This window comes from Salvelinus namaycush, chromosome 7 (genome assembly GCF_016432855.1).
Source record: "Salvelinus namaycush isolate Seneca chromosome 7, SaNama_1.0, whole genome shotgun sequence".
NCBI lineage: Eukaryota > Metazoa > Chordata > Actinopteri > Salmoniformes > Salmonidae > Salvelinus > Salvelinus namaycush.
The window spans coordinates 37482700-37500360 of record NC_052313.1 but is presented as its reverse complement, the minus strand read 5'-3'; the positions used below and the strand labels follow the sequence as shown (position 1 = coordinate 37500360).

The following is a 17661-nucleotide window of genomic DNA, read 5'->3' as shown; positions in this document are numbered from 1 at the left end:
GGCGGTGAATAATTGGCCTAGCGTCGTCCAGATTAGGAGAGGGTTTGGCAGGCAGGAATGTCCTTGTCCCATCGTGCTCTAGCGACTCCTGTGGCGGCCGGGCGCATGCACGCTGACACGGTCACCAGGTGTACGGTGTTTCCTCTGACACATTGGTGTGGCTGGCTTCCGGGTTAAGTAGGCATTGTGTCAAGAAGCAGTGCAGCTTGGTTGGGTCATGTTTCAGAAGACGCATGGCTCTCGACCTTTGCCTCTCCCGAGTCTGTGCAGGAGTTGCAGTGATTAGACAAGACTGTAACTACCAATTAGATACAATGAAATTTGGGGAGAAAAAGGGGTAGAAGTAAAATAAATAAAAATGTAACATCTTACATTTTTTGTGGCTGAACGATGACATAAACCACACTACCAAGAGAGTTTTCATCTATATTTTTCGTAGCTGTCTATTTACTACCACAAACCGATGCTAGCACTATGTCCGCACGGAGCTCCTAGTGGCCGGGGACTTTAATGCAGGGAAATTTAAATCCGTTTTAACTCATTTCTACCAGCACGTTAAATGTGCAAAAACTCTAGACCACCTTTACTCCACACACAGAGACACGTACAAAGCTCTCCCTTCGCCCTCCATTTGGCAAAACTGACTATAATTATATCCTCCTGATTCCTGCTTACAAGCAACAGCAAGCAACAACTAAAGCAGGAAGCACCAGGGTCTCGGTATATAAAGAAGTGATCAAATGACACAGATGCTAAGCTACAGGACTGTTTTGCTAGCACAGATATGTTCCGGGATTCTTCCGATGGCATTGAGGAGTACACCACATCAGTCACTGGCTTCATCAATGAATGCATCGATGATGTCATCCCACAGTGACCATACGTACATACCCCAACCAGAAGCCATGGATTACAGGCAACATCTGCACTGAGCTAAAAGGTAGAGCTTTTAGCTCTGCTAAAAGCTCTACCAGCTATGCTGAATCGTAGTACTACACCGGCTCCGACACTCGTCGGATGTGGCAGGGCTTGCAAACTATTACAGACTACAAAGGGAAGCACAGCAGCGAGCTACCCAGTGACACGAGCCTACCAGACAAGCTAAATTACTTCTATGCTCGCTTCGAGGCAAGGAACACTGAAGCATGCATTAGAGCCAGTGGCGATTTTAGCATGTAAATCTTGGTGGGGACAAAAAAAAAGTGGGATGCATGCCAGCAAAGCCACCACACAACACAACACTAAACACTACATTAATTGCACTACAACAGTGACAAATGGTGCCCACAACCTGTTAGAGCCTACATAAAGCTGTCCCAACAGCAGAGTCCCGACAGCTTACTACTGCTACACCTGGCTTTCAGCGGAGCCTTGTCTGGCATTGAAACAGTTAATTCAGCCTCATTTACTGCCTTTTAAACTATGGCATAAGGGGACGACAAGTGGATAAGAGGCAATCCATACTATCGATTAAGACATTAATGAGCAAGTGAAGATGGACGTAGTCAATATAACTATTTGTTCAGCACTTTTTAAATGTACAGCGACAGAAGTCAGAACATGGGCCGTTCTTACAGTACTCCATGTACAAGTTAAAACTGTAGGATAAATAAATGGAGCAGATAAACAGACAATAAAAGGTCTTACAATATTTGATGATTACATTTCTCTAAAACAGATTATGGGCTATTTGTGCACCACCAAGTTAGAACCATAGGCGAAAATAAGAGGTGAAAATAGACCAAATTATTATGGTGAGGCACATTGAACGCCATTTGGGTCTTTACGTGTCAAAAAAGATACACGTCATATAACACCATTTGACGCGTTAAATAAGCTTTTAAATTGAAATGTCAAATAACACAATTCTATCATAGAATGTGCAAGCCAAGCACCACCAATACTATCAGTAGCACTGTCAAAGCTGTAAAAAATAGTAGCCAAACAGGCACACACCGGGCCACGAACGATGTGTTTACAATATCGCGTTGGTGAGGCACATAGGCTACTAACAGCTTACTACAAAATATACACTTAGTATTACTTTCTTAGCTACAGTATACATTTCTCCCTTGCATAATACATAATTTATGCAGCAGCATACAATATATTTTTTTGGACTCACCTTGTGAAGGTGGCGCAGCGGCCCTTTGTGGGCAAATTTTGTCATCCAACTTTGTCATCAAAGTCTGGCATTCTCTGGATTTATGGTGGAAACTCCACAGAGCCTCTCCATTGAATAGCAGGCTAACATTAGTGGTTTCTTGCAACGCTTGCAGTTAGCCACTTATTTCTTCCAAACGACTCATTGTTAAATTTGCGATTTCCAACTTGTGTAATCTTTATGTACAATGGCCGATGAGCACAGATATGTTTTATCTATAATTTCTCTTCATTATTTACCTTCATATGACAAGGATTAAAAAGGATTTGCCAGTAGATTGTCAACTTGATGACAACTGATGACGACTGCTAGCTAAGACTTTGAAAGTAAGACATTGACATGATCACTCCAATCAAAGCTACTGTAGATATAGGGTGATTTGATGTCGTTCTATCTGTGGCCAATGACCTTGAGCCTTCTTGGATCGGCACTTCTAATATAACTCTATGGCAGAACCCAAGGGGCTAACATTTTTTAGCCCTAAGCTTAGAATTGGCGATGATGTACTGTCCCATAAGAAACAGAAAACTGAGCCAATCAGGCATAACGCTCTGTATTTTCTGCAGGCTAGCCCCACCACCACAGAAAGCACTAAGCTAGGCTGAAACATCTGCATTTGGAGCTGCCTTACTCAAGAAAACAAAAAAGAGACCATATTTGTTTGCGGCTTTGACCACTTTGGATGAGGAGGGGTAACTGAAAAAACAAGCAGAGTTTTTTGCTATGATAAACGTCCTGATGATGCATCCTCAAAGTAAACACCCCTGCTCTTCACTCTCCGTCACAGTCAATTTTAGGAGATGGGTGGAGATTGCGATGCCAGCCCAAAGTGGTGTGTGTGTGTACCTTTCTGCGTGTGTGAGTGTGTGCAATACCAACCCAAAGAGGTGTGTGTGTTTGTGCATGTACGTTCCTGTGTGTGTGTATGTGTGTGTGTGTGTGTATGTGTGTGCATTTTCCCGGGTGTACGCTCCTGTATGCCTGTGTGTGTGTTTGTTTGTGTGTGTGAGTGCGTGACGTAAGGAATGCGGGAAATGGTCTTCAAACTGGGCCGTCTTCTAGTCACTCTGCCTCAATACATCCATATTTCTCCCTCGGCAGCACCGCTGGAACTCTGTAAATCTCCCCTTAGTTACGTCTAGAAAAGCCTACTGAGACAGCCACTGTGTCTCCCGACACCAAACGTCTATCTCCTCCCAATGGGCCATTGCTCGTCTGTAATTTTTTTGGGGAAAAGACTTAATCCGACACCTTCCACCACATCAGCACGGGAAACACTTTGGCTTGGGAGATGCTGAAAACTGAGTGTTTGAGCTGGAATTACATCGTAACACATTTTTTATGTTGAAAGTCTGCTCTAAACTCTTCTAAAAAATCTAATTAAAGAGGTATAGCAAGGCCTGAGAAGTTGGATCTCCTTCCTCATATGAACTTCCTGTCAGAGTAACCTTTAACACAATTACTTTTTTTTTTTACATTGTTTGCAAACTGATATTGTACATTGTTTGCAAACTGATACTGATACTGTATTAATACCAAATAACATTTATACCTAAAAATGTGGTGCTCAAAACAGGTGGGGCTCTGCCACTGATGAAAGTATCAGCTATTCCAGACGAATGTGTGATCACGCTCTCTGTAGCCGATGTGTTACGTTCGTTGATGGAAGGATCAGACCAATGTGCAGCGTGGTAGGCATGCATCTTTCTTTTATTGATGACACCGAAAAAACAACATATACACAACGAAACGCACAGTTCTGTAGGGCTGGAAAGCAACAGTACAAAAACAAGATCCCACAAACTAAGGTGGAAAAAAGGGTGCCTAAGCATGATCCCCAATCAGAGACAACGATAGACAGCTGCCTCTGATTGGGAACGATACCCGGCCAACAAAGAAATAGAAAACATAGATTGCCCACCCTAGTCACACCCTGACCTAACCAAATAGAGAATTAAAAGGATCTCTAAGGTCAAGGCGTGACATTAACCCCCCCCCCCCCCCCCCCCCCCAAAGGTGCGGACTCCGGCCGCAAACCTGAACCTATAGGGGAGGGTCCGGGTGGGCATCTACCCTCGGTGGCGGCTCCGGTGCGGGACGCAGACCCCGCTCCGCTCGTGGCTCCGCCAACTTCGGTGGCGCCTCTGGTGCGGTAATCGTCGCCGGAAGCTCCGGACCGTGAATTGTCGCTGGAGGAATCGAACCGTGGATCATCGCCGGGGACTCCGGACCGTAGATCGTCGTCGGGGACTCCAGACCGTAGATCGTCGCCGGGTACTCCGGACCGTAGATTGTCGCCGGGGACTCCGGACCGTAGATCATCGCCGGGGACTCCGGACCATACACCACCCAGGTGTATTCAGGATACTTTGAACATTAAATGAACACTCAAAATTCTACGACTTTCTTACTCTGAGATTTTCGGGGGATGAAACTTTAACATCTTGTTTTAGGAGGTTTGATACTTTATTCAGACAGTAATGAAGTGGGGAGAAAGGCAAATGCTAGAAACAGTGGGAAGGTTGGAAGCAGGGATCCCTGCTCTCAGGTGGAAAGTTGTATGCGCAGGGGTGTGTTATCACTACACCAAGGCTTTGCACAGGAAACAATAATATTAATGGTTGATGGCAGTGGGTAACCAAATCATAGATTGCAGTATCGTTGTCCATAGACTGCTTTCAATGTAAGGACACAAACATTTTGTATTTTGCAATTTGGGTGAACTCTCTCTTTAAAATAGTTCTCGAAGAAAATCCTGCTTGCTCCCCAGGAGGGTTGGCCATCCCTGATCTATGTTTCCCAAGTGCTGGGCGTTTGATAATGTTCTTGTTATAACAATAATTTCTCAAAATCACCCAACCTTCAAGAAAAATAGAATGAATATCAATATTCAGGTGGTTTATGCCTATTGGTTGAAGATCCTTGCCATCATCTTACTCTACATAGACAAAATGTGAGTTTATGAGTTGAGTCCCCTTACCATTTCTGTCAAGCATGTGCACAACACTAAAATGTCAAAAATTACATTTGATTCCTGGAGCATTTAATAGCCATGCTTATTTGTATGACTTATTCAAAACTGTCCATGAATGGCTGCAATAATACATAGCTTCATATAATACATTTTCAAAGACACAAGTACATGTAGGCATATCAGATTACCCTGGCAAAATTGGGAAGAAGTGGAATAATAAAATAAGTGTGGGGAATAACAGTAGTGATCTTGCCTACAAGCACACTAATTGCTGATTATTTTAGACCAATGTTAATAATGAGAATTATTCCACTGATCAGACTAAATAAAGTAAATAGATAATAAAATCTCCTGAAGACAAGATGACATAAATCTTCCCCTACACCCTAGCTAAAATATTTGTATGTTCATTGTCCCTCCTCTAGAATCAAACTTACATTTTTCGGTTCACAATCTGTTTGACAAAATGATGTTCATAGCTACAAATCAGGTCACCCTACAGAACTACCCTGCTAAAACACACTTAACCAGCATGGCTACCACAGCATTCTGCAGCAATATGCAATCGCATCTGGTTTGTGCTTAGTGGGACTATCATTTATTTTTCAACATGACAATGACCCAACACACATCCAGGCTGTGTAAGGGCTATTTTACCAAGCAGGAGGGTGATGGAGTGCTGTATAAGATGACTTGGCCTCCACAATCACCCGACCTCAACCCAATTGAGATGGTTTGGGATGAGTTGGACCGCAGAGTGAAGGAAACGCAGCCTACAAGTGCTCAGCATACTGTATGTGGGAACTCCTTCAAGACTGTTGGAAAAGCATTCCAGGTGAAGCTGGTTGAGAGAATGCCAAAAGTGTGCAAAGCTGTCATCAAGGCAAAGGGTGTCTACTTTGAAGAATCTCAAACATAAAACATATTTTGATTTGTTTAACACTTTTTTGGTTACTACATGATTCCATATGTGTTATTTCATAGTTTTGATGTCTTCACTATTATTCTACAATGTAGAAAATAGAACAAATAAAGAAAAACCCTGGAATGAGTAGGTGTGTCCAAACTTTTGACTGGTACTGTAAGTATTCAGTACCCTTTGTTATGAGACTCGAAATTGAGCTCAGATGCATCCTCTTTCCATTGATCATCCTTGAGATGTTTCTACAACTTGATTAGAGTCCACCTGTGGTACATTCAATTGATTGTACATGATTTAGAAAGGCACACACCTGTCTATATAAGGTCCCACAGTTGCCAGTGCATGTCAGAGCAAAAACATAAGGTCGAAGGAATTGTCCGTAGAGCTCTGTGTTGAGGCACAGATCTGGGGAAGTGTACCAAAACATTTCTGCAGCAATGAAGGTCCCCAAGAATACAGCGGCCTCCATCATTTTTTAATGGAAGAAGTCTTCCTAGAGCTGGCCATTCGGCCAAACTGAGCAATCAGGAGAGAAGGGCCTTGGTCAGGGAGGCGACCAAGAACGTGATGGTCACTCTGACAGAGCTCTCGAGTTCCTCCGTGGAGATGGGAGAACCTTCCAGAAGGATAACCATCTCTGCAGCACTGCCCCAATCAGGCCTTCATGGTATTGTGGCCAGACTAAAGCCATTCCTCAGTAAAAGGCATGACAGCACGCTTGGAGTTTGCCATAAGGCACCTAAAGACTCTCAGACCATGAGAAACAAGATTCTCTGGTCTGATGATACCAAGATTGAACTATTTGGCCTGAATGCCAAGCGTCACGTCTGGAGGATACCTGGCACCATCCCTACGGTGAAGCATGGTGGTGGCAGCATCATGCTTTGGGGATGTTTTTCAGAGGCAGGGGCTGGGAGACTAGTCAGGATCGAGGCAAAAATGAACGGAGCAAAGTACAGAAATGAAAACCTGCTCCAGAGCGCTCAGGACCACAGACTGGGGCGAAGGTTCACCTTCCAACAGGACAACAACCCTAAGCACAAAGCTGTAATCACTTCCAAAGATGCTTCAACAAAGTACTGAGTAAAGGGTCTGAATACTTATGTAAATGTGCTATTTCACTTTAAGGGGGGGGGGGGGGGGGGTCAAAAAATGTTAACCTGTTTTTGCTTTGTCATTATGGTGTATTGTGTGTAGATTGATGAGGGAAAAAACACAATTTAATCAATTTTCGAATAAGGCTGTAAAGTAACAAAATGTGGAAAAAGTCAAGGGGTCTGTATACTTTCCGAAGGCACTGTATTCAAATAAAATGTATTCAAATAAAATGTTCCAACTAGTTTACAGGTTGCTGTCAATGTGGACCCCAATAACTCTTAAGACTCAATTTAATTAAACCACACTGTTTACTTGGTTGAGATAAAAAAAAAAGCCCAAAAACTCATGACCTGCATCTCAAATGGCACCTTATTCCCTATATAGTGCACTACTTTTGACCAGAGCCTTATGGGTCCTGGTCAAAAGTAGTACACTTTATATGGAATAGAGTGCCATTTGAGACAAATCCATACACTCAACAGGGACTGGTTGGGAAGGGAACAACAACAGACATTCAGTCCCACGGTACCTCTGTGACCTTTTCTCGAGAGGGAACATCTTTGCCAAGAGCCCCAGGAGGATCCTATTTTGGAGGACTCCCGTGGCTTGCCCATCTCTCTGACAAGACACATCGTTCCCCTCAAGAACCCCACACGGCTCACTGATTCTCTCTACTCAAAGCACGGCCAGGCAGTGCACTCTATCTCCTCTCACTCAACAGGCATGGCTACTGGAGGTGGATTGTAAGGTACAAACATGAAAAAAAACAGCACACCAGCAAAGACAGATGACCATTCTTGACTTTGTTCAAAGTCAATTGTCTGCCTTTACTAGTGTGCTGTTTTTCATGTTATGTACAGTACCATGTCTTCACTATTATTCTACAATGTAGAAAATAGTACAAATAAAGAAAAGCCCTTAAATGAGTAGGTGTGTCCAAACTTTTGACTGGTACTGTAGATCTATACTCGCATATCAAGAAGCTGATTAAACAGCATGATCATTACACAGGTGCACCTTGTGCTGGGGACAATAAAAGACAACTGCCGTTTTGTCACACATCACAATGCCACTGATGCCTCAAGTTTTGATGGAGCGTGCTATTGGCATGCTGACTGCAGGAATGTACACCAGAGCTGTTGCCAGAGAATTGAATGTTAATTTCTCTACCATAACCCACCTCCAACATAATTTTAGAGACTTTGGCAGAACATCCAACCGGCCTCACAACCACAGACCACGTGTATGAAATTGTGTTGGCGAGCGGTTTGCTGATGTCAACTGTCAACGTTGTGAACAGAGTGCCCCATGGTGACGGTAGGGTTATGGTATGAGCAGGCATAAGCCACAGACAACGAACACAATTGCATTTTATCGATGGCAATTTGAATGCAGAGATATAGTGACGAGATCCTGAGGCCCATTGTCGTGCCATTCATCCACCCCATCACCTCATGAGAAATCCATAGGTTAGGGCCTAATGAATGTATTTCAATTGACTGATTTCCTTATATGAACTGTAACTCAGTAAAATCGTAGAAATTGTTGCGTATAGATGTAATTTAATTACCAGCTCTGACGAATGCCTTGAGGCCGATACGTAAAGCTTAATAAAGAGCAGTGATACTAGGAAGAGAAGTGTGCGGGTTTCTTCTTTTTTCTCTCAAATTAACAGATATAAAAATCACTTTTTCTTTCATTAAAGTCAGTTAATTTACTGAAGTTAACATCGTAACAACTGTTTTAATATTTAGATACCTGGACAATACATAAAGACCATCTTCTAATACCAATTCCCATATTTATTCAAAATATTTATTTTAGTTCCAAAACATGAGAATTGAAAAGATTGTTTTTTAAGTTATACAGTATAATATAATTTGCATTAAATGTAACAAATAGTTTAGGGGATAGACAGGGTTAACCAAACTCGGTCCTCGGGACCCCAAGGGTTGCAGTTTTGGTTTTTGCCCTAGCACTACACAGCTGATTGTAATAATCAACTAATCATCAAGCTTTGATCATTTGAATCAGCTGTGTAGTGTTAGGGCAAAAACCAAAACGTTTAACCCTTGGTGTCTCGCTGTCAGTTTGGGAAACGATGGGAAAGACAGTCTTCAAATATCTTAACACAATAGTCTGCATTGGTAAGGACATTAACATAGCTTACCTCAATTACAGTAGATACACCATTAGATATAGGCCTACACTATATCCTTGACTTCCCTTTATCCATATTCAAATGTGTAGAAAAACACTGAATAACGCTACCTTCTGATTTAAGAAAACCCTTTAAAACAATCATTTATTTACACTCTAAAATGGATTAAAACAAAATATTACAATCCCAGAGATATGTCAATCATAATGTGCTGAGTGTCCAGTGCTTGCATTAGATAACTTAATGGATTGGCTTTAACCATCACACTAGGTAGTCATTGTCATTCTGCAAAAACCCTGCTTTGGTAAACTCTGTTACCCATGACTCTCTAACAATCTTAAATCTTTTGGTAAATAGTCATCTGAGGGTTCTTAAAGCCAACACTCTTGTTTCATCCATCACTATGACATGAGAGACCCCGAGCTTCTCCACTACTGTCCCTCCGTGGAAGTGGAATTCCAGAGCCCATGTGTCCAGACAGGTGCTTTTAGGGTCTCCTATGTCTGCGTACCTGTCCTGGTAGACCCTGAAAGGTCTGAACATGCTAGTGGGGAGGTCGTCCCAGCTATAGCGTTCCTCCACCTTAGCGATGCACTGTGCCGTCAAAGTGTCCACACTACAAATCCGACCAAAGACTTCCCTCAGCTGCTGCTCGTCCGTGTCCACGAAGTAGCTGTCTCCGTAGCAGTCGTATTCCTTGGCAAAGTGCTCCTTGGTGGAGGGCGACGTGTATCATGTGACACAGTTTCCATGGCACCACCTGCTTCCTGTGTAGGCACTCCAGCAGCCAGGCAGCCCACACCACGTCCTGCTGGTCTGAAGAGATCAGGTTCTTCACATGTATGTTCTCCACAGCGGTGATCACACAGTAGGTGTCCAGTCCCTGGTTCTGGACAACAATACCGCTACATCGGGCCACTGCTTTCTCTCATCGGGCCACTGCTCCGCCTTGGGGTGCGCCTCGTTGCCGTCCATAACACAGAACTCCACGTCCTCGAACATGTTTGTCTCCTCGGTGGCGCCAGATAGGTCCTGGGACTTGAAGTGGTCGATTACGCCGACATACTTCTTGGGCTTGGCTGCTGCCGGCGCCTATCGCTTCTTCTTTTCGGGCTCGTCATTGTCATTGATGCGGAGGTGGCGCGAGAACAACTTCCCAGGCGGCTTGTTGTGAAACTGATCGAGCTCAGCTAGGGTCATGCACTGGTGCCACTCTTTGTCCTCCCGGATCTTCTCGATTCTGGGGAAGCGTAGCGTGCAGTTGGTTTTGTACATGTCACTATTGACTATTTCTGCTGCCTTCACCTGGATGATGACCGAGTTGCACGGGTCAATACAGACTTCCGGTCTCTCCCTCCCACACAGGAAAGAGGCCGGAGGGTCGTTCTTCCGGTAGACATTCCAGTGCTTGGCCAGCTTCAGCCCCAAGTCGTAGAGCTCCTTCATGGTGTAGCCAGAGCCGAAGCGACAGAGCTTGTGGAAGACAGAGGGTTTCTCTCCAGGCGTCAGAGCTTCGGGCCACCGCGACAAGGAAATGAGACATCATGCCACCTGCCTTCCTTTTCCCCAGTAGCCTCCGACAATCAACAGGTCGGGCTCATCCATCAAGCCATCAACGTACTCCGGCTTGAGCCAGCCCTCACCTCGCTTATCGGGCTTGTAGATGGATGAGGGATCTTTCACCATGATGCCCTCCTACCTGTTGTCAATGACTTCGTTGAGGGGAGTTCACCACCTCTTGCATGGTTTTGGCCTCCGTTTTCGGCACCATGTGTACAGTGAAGACAGTCTGAAGGCTGTCGTGGCGCTCCTTCAACATCTCATTGCCAAACTTGTGGTCGTTCACAAGAAGTACATCGAAAACGCAAGAGCGTTTGGCGAAGCACCAAATTGCTGGGTGTACTCAAGGAGTTCCGCGTGAAGTACTTGTAGACGTCGCCATCGTTGTGCAGCTGGATGTGCTCTCCATCCAGCTTGCTCTCTATGAAGAAGGTGCTGTTGCCCATCTGCTTCTCCACCTGGTGCATGTTGGCCACGGCGGCCAGCATAGGTTTGAAGGCAGAGAACAGGCCAATGGACACTTCGCTGAGGGACAGAGGGGTCGTGAAGCTGCCGGCAAACCTTGTTTAGGTCTGTGGTGACGTTGTAGAGCTCGGCCGCATCTGAGTGGAACACCTGGAGCACCGTCTCTTTGCTGACCCCCAGCTTCATGTCCTTCAGGATCATGCGGATAAGCCATTTCTGATCCAGTGCCGTGCTCTTTGTGATAAGGTGCAGCAGGCTCTTCTTCACCAAGTCCTTCTGCTTACCGGCGTTGTTGATGGCCACCGAGTCCAGAAAGTCATTGACTTCTCTGATGGTGAGGTTGCCCTGGCTTGTGCAGCCTTTCTTCAACACAAAGTAGGCCATAAGGGCAAAGTCTCCCGCCTCTCCCTGAGATGTGTTGGGGATGCGGTAATTCAACAGTTTGTTGGCCTCCGGTCCGTTCTTGGGGAGACCCAAGACGTCTATGTAGAGCTTGGCTGACATGCTCTCTTTAATGCCATAGGCCATACGCTCCCTTTCGAACTATGAGACGCATGGCCGGGTAAAAAGAGTCTGTGGTGGTAGGGTTGTCTTTGTGGAGAGCCGCATGGAACCTACTCCAGGAGTCCATGAAGTCACGGAGAAACTTTGATTTGTCTGGTCGGCGTTTGGTCTTCTATATTTTTTCAAGCATGGTGCACAGGTGAAGAAATGGAACTTGAGCAGCGACAGAGCTCTGGGGAGCAGCAGCTTTGCTTTTTGAGGTTCCCTCCATTGTGAAAGCAAAAAAAAAAAAAAGAAGAACAAACATTAATGACCCGCAGATTCTAAGGGTGGCTCTTAGTTTTCATCCAGGTGTGTATGTAATTGTTTTATTGATTGAAAAATATGATACTGTACTTTAGTAGTGTTCTACAGTGCCTACTTCATTTGCAATGTATAGTGCTGGAGCCTGTACGTTATATGCAGCACAGTACATGCAGTATAACAACATTTCCCAAATTTCTCAGTTTCGTAGCTCATGACTACTCAATAAACAAAACATAACTTGAGAAGTATGTGTTTTAAAAAGCCATATGACCTAATTCATCACACCAGCCACATGTTTAGAAACTAGTTAGCGAGAATGTACACTATACAATGCATAGCCTAAATATTTATTGAAAACATCTCAAGTTAGCTACCTATCTTACCTCAAAGCAACCAGCCAACTCGTCAGTGTCTTGCAACTCTTTGGGGATCCCTCCTCTACAACATGCGACAAGCCCGGGTTATGACTGCATCATACATTTCCTGACGAACCTGAAACAAACCAGACAGTAGTTGAGTACTTGAATACTAAGCACAGCTAGCTAGCATTGTTGTGCCAAAGGTTGTGCAATGGCGCATGGAAATGCAGTTGGGGCCACTTTTGTAGGCTATGCTAGTTAGCATGCAATCTATAGACACAGCTGTTCGATACTAACGTTAGATAAATTCATGTTGTCATGTTGTGTGATACGATTACAAATTCAACAAATAATGTATCAAATTACATGATTACTTCTTCCTGGTTTCAAAACATAACCATTGCGGTTTTCGATTATTATTTACTAACTGTTATTTGAGTTTCTAAAAAACACTTCCTTGATCACAAAGCAAAAACAAGGGACATAATGGACCTGGGGTAAAGCAATTATTTCATGCGTCAGGAGAGGGCAACAGATATATGTAAAAAAAATAAAAAATAAAAAGTCAATCCGCAGCTGGATGCAGGAGTTGCATAAATGAGATGTTAGTGCAGTGCTAATTAGAATGTCCTTTATTATGTGTCCACCTTTTTTATATAAAGGTGATAGGATAACATTTATTTTAACAATGTTTCTGTGAAACATTTCATTTTAATACATATTCATTGATGCAGATACAGTACATGGTCACAATACCTTTGGTTACATGCAGATAAATAATCATTAAGCAATAATCATTTTGTAAACACACCTCTATAATAGCTTTGAATTTGATCAAACTCATGTTCCAATGTCCATAAAAATTGGTTTAAGTAATTTAAGTCCTGACACAGTATGCAACACACCTCAAGACTGTATTAACCTATATAGTCTGGAAATTCTTTCAAATTCCTCACTGTGCACTGCCCTGCCTGCCCTGAATATAACACACAACATAGGCCTACAATCAACCAACAGATTTACTTGAGGTCAAGAGTCCCCGCACCAAGCAAAACATGAAGATAAAGATGTATATGAACTGTGGTGCTTAAGTTACCCAAAAAAGTATTGTACACTGCAGCTCAATGAAAGTATTGTAGACTGAAGATTGTGTGCACATGCAAAACATTTGTTCTTGCTTACTCTTTACATGTATAGTGAATTCTATTCACAGTACCAGTAAACAGTTTGGACGCATCTACTCATTCAAGGGTTTTTCTTTATTTTTTGCTATTTTCTACATTGTAGAATAATAGTGAAGACATCAAGACAGTCGTGAAGAGGGCACGACAGAGCCTATTCCCCCTCAGGAGACTGAAATATTTGGCATGGGTCCTCAGAGCCTCAAAAAGATCTACAGCTGTACCATCGAGAGCATCCTGACTGGTTGCATCACTGCCTGGTATGGCAACTGCTCAGCCTCCGACTGCAAAGTACTACAAAGGGTAGTGCGTATGGCCCAGTACATCACTGGGGCCAAGCTTCCTGCCATCCAGGACCTCTATACCACGTGGTGTCAGAGGAAGGCCCTAAAAATTGTCAAAGATTCCAGCCACCCTAGTCATAGACTGTTCTCTCTACTACTGCATGGCAATCGGTACCGAAGCACCAAGTTTAGGTCCAAAAGGCTTCTTAACAGCTTCTACCCCCAAGCCATAAGACTCCTGAACAGCTAATCAAATGGCTACCCAGACTATATGCATTTCCCCCCCCCCCACCTCTCTTTTACACTGCTGCTACTCTCTGTTTTTTTTTATCTATGCGTAGTCACTTTAACGCTACCTACATGTACATATTACCTCGACTAACCGGTGCCCTCGCACATTGACTCTGTACTGGTACCCGCTGTATATAGCCTCGCTGTTGTTATTTTACTGCTGCACTTTAATGCTCTTTACTTAACTATTTTTTACCTAACACTTATTTTTCTTAAACTGCAATGTTGGTTAATTAAGGGCTTGTAAGTAAGCATTTCACTGTAAGGTCTACTACCCCTGTTGTATTCTGCGCAAATCATTTGATTTGATTTGATATGAAACTATGAAATAACACATGGAATCATGTAGTAACCAAAAAAGTGTTAAGCAAATCAAAATATATTTTATATTTGTGATTCTTCAAAGTAGCCACCCTTTTCCCTTTGCCTTGATGACAGCTTTGCACACTCTTGACATTCTCTCAACCAGTTTCATGAGATAGTCACCTGAAATGCATTTCAATTAACAGGTGTGCCTTGTTAAAAGTTAATTTGTGGAATTTCTTTCCTTCTTAATGTGTTTGAGCCAATCAGTTGTGTGGTGGCAAGGTAGGAGGGTATACAAAAGATAGCCCATATTATGGCAAGAACAGCTCAAATAAGCAAAGAGAAATGACAGTCTATCATTACTTTAAGACATGGTCAGTCAATCAGGAGAATTAAGAACTTTGAAAGTTTCTTCAAGTGCAGTTGCAAAAACCATCAAGCGCTATGATGAAACTGGCTCTCATGAGGACCGCCACAGGAAAGGAAGACGCAAAGTTACCTCTGCTGCAGAGGATAAGTTCATTAGAGTTACCAGCCTCAAAAATTGCAGCCCAAATAAATGCTTCACAGAGTTCAAGTTACAGACACATCTCAACTATTCAGAGGACACTACGTGAATCAGGCCTTCATGGTTGAATTGCTGCAAAGAAACCACTACTAAAGGACACCAATAAGAAGAAAATATGTGCTTTTCCAAGAAACACGTGCAATGAACATTAGACTGGTGGAAATCTGTCTTTTGGTCTGATGAGTGTCTTTGTGAGACGCAGAGTTGGTGAACGGATGATCTCCGCATGTGTGGTTCCCACGGTGAAGCATGGAGGAGGAGGTGTGATGGTGTGGGGGTGCTTTGCTGGTGACACTGTCGGTGATTTATTTAGAATTCAAGGCACACTTAACCAACATGGCTACCACAGCATTCTGCAGCGATACGCCATCCCATCTGGTTTGCGCTTAGTGGGACTATCATTTGTTTTTTTCAACAGGACAGTGACCCAACATACCTCCAGGCTGTGTAAGAGCTATTTGACCAAGAAGGAGAGTGATGGAGTGCTGCATCAGATGACCTGGCCTCCACAATCACCCGACCTCACCCGACCTTGGGATGAGTTGGACCGCAGAGTGAAGGAAAAGCAGCCAACAAGTGCTCAGCATATGTGGGAACTCCTTCAAGACTGTTGGAAAAGCATTCCAGGTGAAGCTGGTTGAGAGAATGCCAAGAGTGTGCAAAGCTGTCATCAAGGCAAAGGGTGGCTACTTTGAAGAATCTCAAATATGAAATATATCTTGATTTGTTTAACACTTTTTTGGTTACTACATGATTCCATATGTGTTATTTTATGGCTTTAATGTATTCATTATTATTATACAATGTAGAAAATAGAAAAAATTAAGAAAAACCCTTGAATGAGTAGGTGTGTCCAAACTTTTGACTGGTAATGTAGTTCAACCAGTGGCCAATATATCTATGATTACACAAAAAGACTAGCAGGGTCTTCACTCCATTTATTTATAATATAATAATAATTATAGGGTGTGCATTTGATGCAGATACACTCGTAGGTCATTCCCTGACACTGATAGAAAGTCAGATATTGTTTCATACTCCTAATGGTTAAGGTAAGAATTCGGTGTAGGAAAAATCTGATCCTAGATCTGTGCTTCGGGGGCAACTTCTACCTCTGAAGCAGGTTATCTGTTTTGCTAATTCATCTTTGCCCGCTAGAGGGCCTCCTCTCCCTCTACATGTGTGTGTGAGAGAGAGAGAGCAGCATAGTCCTGAGTTAACAGTGGTGAAGCCAGCCAGGAAGAGATGGAGTCGCAGGACAGAGAACACACACACAATGTTGGTTTATCATAGTGGCACATGGCTCATTTATTTTTATTTATTTATTTTATTTAACCTTTATTTAACTAGGCAAGTCAGTTAAGAACACATTTTTATTTACAATGACGGCCTACCCCGCAAACCCGGACAACGCTGGGCCAATTGTGCGCCGCCCTATGGGACTCCCAATCACAGCCAGATGTGATGCAGCCTGGATTCAAACCAGGTACTGCAGTGATGCCTCTTGCACTGAGATGCAGTGTCTTAGACCACTGCACCACTCAGGAGCAGATGCCTGACAGGGATATAGGCCTATGCTTGAGTTAAACTAATATCCACAGTCAGTCATAGCATAGGACTGCAGAGTTAGCCAGGTTCATAACAGAGGTTGCGTAACAGTGCTCTATGTGCCACAGTCAGAGAGCGAGGTAGAGTGAGTGCCGACCTAGAAGATGGTAAACAAGTGATGTCAGCTACTGCTGCTGCTGCCGATGCCGTGGCATGCTTCTGCTCACTCCAGGGTGAGGGGGGAATGCAGGATAGGATTTGAAGGGGTATGTGGGGGGGTAATATCATCTGGGACTGGCAGGTTTGTACTGCTCATCCTTCACAGAGGTACTGGATATGGAAAATGTTTGGATCTTGACTTAACTGTAAGTAAGCTTCTACTGTGACTGTTATGGTTCTAATACCAGGGGAGGTATTTATCAATCCTAGATCAGCACTCCTACCCTGAGACGCGTAAATTATATCCCAGAAACAGTGATGATGATCCATCCCTCATTAAAACTGTTGCGGAAAACAAGTGCCACAGACATGTTACACAAAACAAAGTCACAGGCTTTACACAAAACTCCTAAGACAAAAATTATATCAAACCACATGGCAGTATTTTCATAGTAGCATATAAGAATTACATTTTGGGGTCTACTTTGGAGCATATTTTCTTTTAGCCTTTTTGGGGCTAAAATATGACCTGGTACAAAATTGTGTTAAGTACGGTAAAAATACCAAGCCTCACAGATGTAGGCTCCCAGTTCTCAGAATGAGACACCTATAGGTATGTGCTGCTGGCAGTAGTTGTGTAAACAAAGATAGTGCATCAACATTGCCACGGCAGGTTTGATTTAATCTGTCTCTATCTGTATCTGCAGCAGCGTAACATTATACAACAGGCAGGTCGGAGACAGGGTAAGTTCATGTAATACACACCTTACACAGTGTGTGTGTGTGTGTGTGTGTGTGTGTGTGTGTGTGT

The 17661-nt window shown here is 43.4% G+C and overlaps 1 pseudogene; it reads right to left on the bottom strand.

Annotated features, from left to right (window-relative positions):
• Positions 1-8917: 8917 nt before the first annotated feature.
• Positions 8918-12119, bottom strand: LOC120051213 (annotated as a pseudogene).
• Between the last annotated feature and the right edge of the window lie 5542 nt (positions 12120-17661).